Source organism: Protomyctophum bolini, assembly GCF_963924005.1.
Source record: "Protomyctophum bolini genome assembly, chromosome: 3".
In the NCBI taxonomy this organism is placed as follows: Eukaryota; Metazoa; Chordata; class Actinopteri; order Myctophiformes; family Myctophidae; genus Protomyctophum; species Protomyctophum bolini.
Window position 1 is genome coordinate 49115230 of NC_137864.1, and position 9935 is coordinate 49125164.

The 9935-nt window shown below is 43.8% G+C and overlaps 1 protein-coding gene across 1 annotated transcript in view; it reads right to left on the reverse strand.

The window, feature by feature from the left end:
• The window catches only part of zdhhc5a (zDHHC palmitoyltransferase 5a), a 37184-nt gene that overhangs the window by 27177 nt on the left and 72 nt on the right, over positions 1-9935 (reverse strand). Inside the window, exon 1 of the mRNA XM_080760591.1 lies at positions 9657-9935. This exon is cut by the window's right edge and continues 72 nt beyond it. The gene's annotated coding sequence lies outside the window, so the exon portion shown is untranslated. The remainder of the gene's footprint in view (positions 1-9656) is intronic.

A 9935-nucleotide genomic window follows, 5' to 3' on the forward strand; every position in this document is an offset into this window, starting at 1 on the left:
GGCTTACTCTAGTCTAGATTATTACACCCCTCCTCAACCACTTACCCAACAGCGACATATCCATGCCACAAAAACGGGATTAATTTCATTTCATGATCATTCATGAATTTCATGTTGGCTGATGTGCCGTGGCTAAAAGACTGGTTTGGCTGGATTGTCAGTTATCCCATTCTGACCGGGAACCCATTTTGGTGTTAGCACTATGTTATGCTTTAGCTATTGAAAAATAGCAGATCTACAAGCTCATAGCGGCGGTGGCGCGCTACGAGCTTGTAGGTCTGCTATTTTAGAAAAATCGAAGAACGACTGACATTTTTTAGAATCTGATCTCGGGTCAGAATGGGTTAATCAGACCAGTGTGTGTCCAGTGGAAACCTCGTTATGAATCTGATCTCAGGTCAGAATGGGTTATAGAGCTGAACCCCCCCCCCCCCCCTCCACCCCAATAAAAACTGTCGCTGTGCTCAACTTGAAACCCCTGTGTTTGTGTATAATGATGTGCCAACATGTTCCCCTCGTAAACAGGCATGTTAAGACGCAAGCGACTAATTCCCATGCAATCCAGCCCCCCTCCCCCCCCCCCCCCCCCCCCCACACCCACACCCACTGACTCTCCGCGACCATGCGACAGACTGTATCAAATATGAATGACTGACTATCGTAAACGATACAGATAAGACCTCCACAACAATATCGCCGAGGCCCATGTGGACCATGTGGACGACTTAAGATGACCCCATGTAATGTTATTCTCCATAGAGGAAAAACTGCCGTGAACCAGGGGATGAGCGACTGCGTCAGGACTTTGGCGCTATACGAATACTAGTATAACGCTTTACAAACACATCAACCAGCACTGGACCTACATCTATATTACCATCATCATCATCATCTATATTATTTAGCGCTTGTTGTCCCGCTGCAGCGTTGCCTGTCATGCTGCGGATTCATTTTCTTCTCTCGCAGCTCGCGCTGTCATCCTGTCGAGAATGGGGAGGCGGATGGGCGCGGGGGGGGATTGCACGGCAACGCGGTCACTCGCTGTTAACCCATTCTGACCTGAGATCAGATTCATACGAGGTTTCCACTGGACACACACACACTGGTCTGATTAACCCATTCTGACCTGAGATCAGATTCTAAAAATGTCAGTCGTTCTTCGATTTTTCAAAAAATAGCAGACCTACAAGCTCGTAGCGCGCCACTCGGCGGCGCGCTATGAGCTTGTAGATCTGCTATTTTTAAATAGCTAAAGCATAACATGATGCTGACACCAGACTGGGTTCCCGGTCAGAATGGGTTAAGACGTTATCTGGTTTGTCCAGAGATGCATACTCGTGACTGCAAACTTTTGTTATGGTGCGTCAACACGGGCAGATGCAAAGATGCAGTCTATGAGTCTACCATTCATTGTCAATGTAAGCCAGCCACAAAGATGCATCCAACGTCTGTATAGCTGCTGCAAAAGAGCTACAAATCACTGTGTAGCTTTTGCATATTAATTATTTGCATCTGCCTGTGTGAAAGCAGCAATTAGGATTATTAGCATATTAGCATTATTGTCTAAACCTACAAATGTTCTTCATTCCTTGTTTAAGAAATCACAGATTGAGGCCTTTGCTTATGAAATATCGTCATCATTATCATTAGGGTGTTTTTTAGGGAAGATGCTTGTGAACATGCATTCTATACAGTAGCTAGTTTGACCAATTTAAACACTCTAAACTAAATCTAAACTAATCTTATCTATCACTAGTTTGAATACTTCGGCGAAAATAAAACAGCTCAACACATGATTCCTTGGAAGACTTCTGTGGAATCCAAATGACTGAAATCAGTCCGTGTCGACTGAGAACTTTGATTCATGAGAGAGGGAGAAAAGAGCGAAAAACTGGGGAATCTATTCTACTGTATTACTGTTACTGTAACCTGAATGCTGTGTGTGCATGCAGGCAGCTGAGATTAGTGTGCGTGCGTGTGTGCAATCTGTGCATGGTGATGATTAACCCATTCTGACCTGAGATCAGATTCATACGAGGTTTCCACTGGACACACACTGGGTCTGATTAACCCATTCTGATCTGAGATCAGATTCTAAAAATGTCAGTCGTTCTTCGATTTTTCAAAAATAGCAGACCTACAAGCTCGTAGCGCGCCACTCGGTGGCGCGCTATGAGCTTGTAGATCTGCTGTTTTTCAATAGCTAAAGCATAACATGATGCCAACACCAAAAGGGGTTCCTGTTCAGAATGGGTTAATGCTGTATGGGTCTGGGACATTGTGGGCAACTAATGGGGCTATTTCTAAGTTCTGGGATTGTGAATGTCTATTCCTAAACAAGAACATTTTGCAAACTAGATAATATATATTGTGAAATCTACAAATTAAATTTCCCTGCATAATATGTAGGCCAGTAGTTCTCAGGGACGCCAAAGGGTAGGTGGTCGCCAGCTAAAATTAGTTAGCATCACAATTATTTGAACCACCAGCCAACTGCCAGCCAATCAAAAATACAGAGTGTCACACTTTAACCCATTCTGAACGGGAACCCATTTGGTGTTGTTAATGTTATGCTTTAGCTATTGAAAAATAGCAGATCTACAAGCTCATAGCGCGCCACCGAGTGGCGCGCTACGAGCTTGTAGGTCTGCTATTTTTGAAAAATCGAAGAACGACTGACATTTTTAGAATCTGATCTCAGGTCAGAATGAGTTAATCAGACCAGTGTGTGTCCAGTGGAAACCTCGTGTGGATCTGATCTCAGGTCAGAATGGGTTAAACATGTTTACACTTTACAGAACATAATGTTCATCAGTGTGTGTGTGTGTGTGTGTGTGTGTGTGTGTGTGTGTGTGTGTGTGTGTGCGTGTGTGTGTGTTACAGTTACAGCAGTGCGGATGATTGCCTAAGTTATAAGTGGAGTAAAGGGATTGTTACTTTGTTGCATGCATGGTTGAGCACGATCTACAAGCCTCATAGCGTCGCAGTGCAACACGTGATGGTCTTGTAGATCAGGTCATGTCCGGAGCACAACACCGCTGCACAACTAACAATAAATCAGGCATAAGCGCCAAAGGGGGAAGCAGAGGCATTGCAGCACTCTCTCTCTCTCTCCTCATCCCTCACACACACACACACACACACTCTCTCTCTCTCTCTCTCCATCCCTCACACACACACACACACACACACACACACACACACACACACACACACACACACACACACACACACACAGTCACAGTCACAGTCTCTCACACACACACACACACAGTCACAGTCACAGTCTCTCACACAAACACACACACACACACACACAGTCACAGTCTCTCTCACACACACACACACACACACACACACTGAATGTGTCACACGCACACACAGTGAGTCATCGCAGAACTACGCCCTGCCTGCCTGCGTTCACTTCTTCTGTGGGGGCTTGAGAGTGTTGGGAGGGAGGGAAACGGAGTGAGAGAGAGGACGAGAAAGACACCGCTAATGGAAAGAAATATGGGACAAGAAACGTCCGCGCAGTGGAGCGCAAATCACAGACAGACCGTGTGTGTGGCCTATCCATTTGATGAGGTCAGTCTTGCGTAAATATGAAGTTCTGAATGACTCATCCCATAGCCTGAAGGCACGGTGGGTCTGAAGTTATCAATTCACACAATAATGAGGAGGCACGCCCCTTTCAAGATATCTTGAAAACTACTGTATGGAATTTGCTGTGCAATGCACATTATTGCTCTGTTGAGGAGGAACCGCCATGGCCTTCCACTTGCACACAAGATGTATCAAATCTGTTGGGTTGTTTTTTGTTACAATACAAAAACAAACGTTTATTTACAGGCAGCAACATTAAAGTCGCATCTCTCTTTGGTGGTATATTTTCTGCCTATTCGGGCCGAAACCGAATAGGCCGAAAATGACATTTTCTGCCGAATATTGTCTGCGGACGAATATTCGGTGCATCACTAGTTTAAACTTCATTGTGCATTTACTGCACGGTGTCACATTAAAAAGACAATCTACAACCTCACAACGCGTCATGCTGCATAGCTTGTTGATCTGCTATTTTCAGCATGCGCCACCACAGTGACCACACACCAGTGATTTATACTTAATTGCACACTTAGTCACACCGGGTACAGGTTGCACAGTAATGTCATTGAGCAAAATAAGCACGCCATCACTGTTTTACACCAACTAATGAACATTAGTTGTCCAAATGTCCAACTAATGTCCAACTAATGTCCATTCTCGACAGGAACATAGATATTGCAGTTTGCTGATTCTGGACCGGAGGAAGTGATATGAGGACTCCTAATGTCTGCCAAAAGACAGATTACAACATTTTACAAGTTCAAGTTCTTTGTCACTTGCACACAATAGTGCTGGCAGCAACACTGCAGGCAGGCAAACTCCAATCTATACTCTGCCGTGTAGGTTTGAGCACGGCTAGGTTCAAGGTTCAAGGTTCAAGGTCTTCATTAATGTCCCAGAAGGGCAATTAGGTTTACAGCAAGAGTAGTGGTTTAAAACATACAAACAATACAGGACAACAACAGACATGAGACACCATATAGCATAAACAGAGGTCTGGGCGCATCTAGTTCAGGTATAGAATCAAAGATAATAAAATAAGAAAGGCTACATTCAGAAAAAGTGCTAGGATATAAAGTGCCGGCATAAAGTGCTTGTTTCAACATATCGTCACCACGTTACTGGCAGTGTTGACTGCACGAATCGAGGCAGGGACAAAGGAGTGTCCCTTTATATCTGTTGTTTTTGACAACGGGGGCACCCAGACGACGGCCCGATGGCAACAGCCTGTACTCTGACTCGAGTGGGTGGGCATTGTCCTGCCGAACGGCCCTGGTGCCGAATGGCCCTGGCCTTCATGAGCAGCTGTCTATTGTAGAAAGGATCGAGGCTCTCCAACTGGATGCCAGTTATTTTGGAGGCAGTTTTCACAATACTTCTAAGAGAATTTGTATCTTTAATGGCGAGGTTACCATACCAACAGATGATAGAGAAGGAGATAACAGAGTGTACATAGGCACTGTAAAACAGTTTCATCAGGTCTCTGTCGACATTAAATCTGGCTAATTCAATGTCGACAGAGACCTGATTAAACTGTTTTACAGTGCCTATGTACACTCTGTTAGCTAGCGGTGTAGCTCTAAAGTTGGCAAGGACAGTTGGTTGGTCTCTCATCCGTCTGTCATTCCATCCCAAAATTTTGGTCTTTTGGCTAACTTGTGAACTTGTACAACCCTCAAGCTACTGAGAATGAATTGTGCTCACTCACTGTCGCTGCTAAAACATAATACACCTCAAAAGTCAAATGATATACCTGAAGCAAACAAAATGACAATCAACATTCTACATTAAAACAGAATTCAATCATTGGACTGGATCTTTAAGTGCTTTTTCTTTTTTTACAAGATAAAAGAAAATGCTGATCAATGATGTACAGGTATATGAAGTTATGAACCTATGTATGGACTATGTATGTGCATTTAAAATTAGCCTCATCGGTCTCCTACAAAATCACTTGGGAAGATCATTTTTCCATTTAAATTAATACCACACTCACTGGCAGAGGTGATACTCCCAGGATGCAACAGAAGCTAGCCATTTGACAAATAGGTGTGCACTCCTCTCCTAAATGATTAGTATTATATTGGTGTTTGATGTTTACTTATTAATTTCCAAGCTTGTTCCAAGTAGTGGTGGATATTGCCTGCAATACTGTATATCGATTATACGTGTATTCAAAATAATGACCATGTTGCACAATGCAATAAATGACACCTGTGTGAACTGAGAGGTGCAACTCCGTGTGGGGGTCTCCAGGGGGTCCCCGGAACTTCCAGGCCCACAGGAAAGCACCCAGGGTGCCGGCCCGGTGCCGGCGAGCCGCCCCGCGTCCGAAGCGGTCGAGACATGACAGAGTTACTGTGTGTGTGGGGGGGGGGAATAAGCAGACAACACAGTGTATTCTCTCTCTCATGCACGCTCCACATTGTAATTAGTAGGCAACAGTGCAACACTATCTCTCCGTCTGTTTCTAGCACAACAGTGCCACTTTTTCCCCTATTGGTACCCTAAACATAGGGACATACAGACATAGGGAGAGACATAGGGACGGTCATTGCTGTACAGTAGCTTGGAGTGGTTGCACCACTCAAGTTTCAGGCCCACAGAGATCTTTAAATTAAAATAAAATGTCTATACAACCTAACAAGGGGTCTGGGAAGGGAGTGCATTGCAACTTGCCAAGGGGGAGCTTTGACAACGTTAAACAGAGGTATGTTTGTCAGCACTAATAATCACCCAGATAATTCATGCCGTTTATTGCCATATCGATACAGCAGCCTCTCGATCGATTCACCTACAGTATCATCCAGATGTTCTATCGATATATTGCCATATCGATGAATTGAATGCACCAATAGTTCCAAGTCAGGGACACCGACTTAGGAAACTTTCACTCTGCCAAGCCAATTGCTTTCTTGTCCCTTCAACACATTAGTGTAATTGTAACTTTCCTTTCCATGATGACTATAGTGGAAAGTGCCCCATCTGGGTACGTGTGGGGTACAGCCAAATACTATATCAATCTCGCTCTATGCCTGCTGACTTAACCCATTCTGACCTGAGATCAGATTCATACGAGGTTTCCACTGGACACACACTGGTCTGATTAACCCATTCTGACCTGAGATCAGATTCTAGAAAATGTCAGTCGTTCTTCGATTTTTCAAAAATAGCAGACCTACAAGCTCGTAGCGCGCCACTCGGTGGCGCGCTATGAGCTTGTAGATCTGCTATTTTTCAATAGCTAAAGCATAACATGATGCTAGCACCAAAATGGGTTCCCGTTCAGAATGGGTTAACAAAGTGTCTACTCTTACTATTGGCAGTGGAACTTTAGGCCGATTTCTGATCAGGCCACCTAGTACTCAGATACCCTGATCACATGCCATCTAGAAAGACCAAAAACAGATCCAATAGTCTAATACAGTATTTAATATTGATTCACAATGATTTCCAGATAGATTGTTGGATATGGTAACATGTCACCAATGTTGTCTCCAGAATTTGAATGAAAAAAAGTAAAAAAGCCACACATGAACATTGTGTCCAATGTAGATCTCATGTGGCCAGCGCCAGCCTGTGACTGTGACCCAAGTCATGGACTCCGTTGTCTAGTGTTTACCACTGGACATTTGTCAAAGTCTGGCCTGGGCCATGGCTCAGCGGTCCAGGCACCCTGGCCGGTAGTCCAGTCTGGCAGTGTGCAGCCTTTACTGCATGTCACCCCCCCCCCATCTCTCTCACCCATTTCCTGTCAGCCTACTGTCTGTCCCTCTATAAAACAATATAAAATAAAGGCGAAAGCCACAAAAAACATTAAAAAGAAAAACATTTGTCAAAGTCTGGTCCGAGCCCCCCACTGACTTCCATTAATAAAATTAAAGTTAATAAATATTTGAAAAAGTATAACAAACGGTTTGTAAGATTAGCTCTGGACAGCCACACACACAGACAAACATTACTAGTCTAGAATCTAGATGGTCCAAAAACCTGAATTAGGTAAACTCGGGTACGCCTGTTGTAGCCTTAGAATGTCTCTAATGTTACATATATTTCACATTACAGAGCCATAGATCTTTGTGGGAGATGTTTTGAATGGTGCTGCTGCTGAGAAATTAATCACACCACCTGCCAATTGCGCGCCTCAAACATTTGTGCTTCCCTGGTCAATTTGTGATGACGTTTGTGGTGATCAGAGGAAGTTTTGGTAAATTCAGTCCAGCTGTCATTCCGGGCCCCCCGCCCAGAGAGAATGTCGTCTGTGTGAATCCCGTGGAAAAATATAGATATTTGACTAAACACGTTTTCTGCCAGAACTTTCACATCGATTTAAAACTAGAGGACAATATCTGACTCCAAGTCTTAGGAATTATTTAATGGACGAGTACACGGAGCACCGGCCACATTTATGTGCATGTCGCGCAGCTAACTGGGAGTCGATGGCGCCAATCTATGGCTATGTATTGTGAAATATATTAAATATATGTCACATCAGAGATATTCTCTATGGCCTGTTGAGTATTTAGAGGGGAAATTTAATGTATGCTCATGTAACGCCGGGATTCGAACTTGGGCCTCCCGCGTGAAAGTCCAACATCTTAACCACTAACTAGACCAAACTTGGAGATATTAGACTTTTGAGGCCATCAGGCAGAGGCTTTGAGCCACTCTGCTACACTCACACCAGAAAGAGAACAGAGGCTAAAACACGACATGCATACCTACTCCATATGCATCCCAGATCTGTCTACACCACCTCTCCAGATTTCCAAGGTTTTGATTTATGTTTAATAGTGACTCTAGACTTCATAACACCGTGATACTTTCAAGTGGCACACTTCCAAATACTGAGTGCGTTCCAGTGGAATGCTGATGAATGAATACCAGGTCAATGGCAGGGTTATATACACTCTGCTTAATGGGCAGTGATTCTAAGAGACAGATCTTTATGTTTAGTAGCAGAGCTTATTGCTTTTAAATGCACATAGAATGTAGCATGGTATTACTGTAGAATATGTTGCATGTTAATGTTTACATGTCATCAATAACATGCAGTGATGAAAATAGCCTGCATCCTTAGACTCACAAAAATGGGGAAAGGACGCAATCATGTCACCCAGGTCAAATACTGTACTCAGGGTCCCTGGGACCCATTTAAAAGACCACCCACCCCTGGGTCCCAGGACCCATTACATTGAACACCAATTTACATCACTTAGATAAATTAGACACAAACCAGAGTGGGTTACACACATAGACCACCATGGCAAACAGAGCTAGGATGACTGAGCTCAGTTGGCACTAGTCACAGTCACACACATTTTAGGGAAAGCCAACACGTATCATGAGTAGTAGATAGAAGAGCTATTGTGGATCCATTATGATATCCACCTGATCTACACTATAGTACAGTACACACCAAAAGTCGGGGTGGGGACACCACACCACCACGGTAGATGGCGTGGTTTTGAACTGTGGGTTAAGGGATATATTGATGATATGATTGATAACCCATCAATTTGGTGGACTATGTTCAGATCAGCCTGAACTGATCCACAGGGGATGGCATGATGCACGGGGGCTATAGGTGGATGGATGGAAGGATGGCTGGCTGGAAGAACAGCGGTGTAACGTTACAGCCTTTAGCGACTGCTGCTAACGTGAGCTATACTACCAACAATAATAATGGATATGAACGACAATATACCATTATCAAAATGTATTTTGATACGTTTTAATTTAGTTTTCGAACCACAGCCATTCTCGTAACGCCATGTTTATAGTTCCACCCGGCACCTAGTATCTTTATGACGGTTTTTAGCCTCCCTTCGCTTTTAGCCCCTTTCCATTTAAGCTTCATTTTACACACCGCATATCGCGAGAGTCCGACAGAAAAAAGGACAGATCTACAAGCTAACAACGCGTCGCAATGCGACGCGTTGTTAGCTTGTAGATCTGTCCTTTTGGGGTGCTTCTTAGGCTAACTAGCGACAGCTCTCTGATTAGCTGGCTAGCATGCTAACACGCTAACGCGTCCATGAAACCAAACTCACCTGTAAAGAACAGAAGAAAAATAAAAATAAAACAAGCTTCCCAGCGGCTCGTGTTATTAAAAAATAAAAATAAAAACGTCCATGGTTCGGCTGTCTTCGCTGCTGCTGCTGCCCGCGTGTCTTATTCCATCGTTGTATTTTCTTTTAGGAATTATAATCCGAAATTATGAAGGGATACTTGTATCATTAACACCCCCGAGCTCAGTCAGATTGTCAGCTTTTAATAATAACGTTACGGTCGTCTCGTGTTGGTTTATTATAAATCCTCTGGTCAATAAA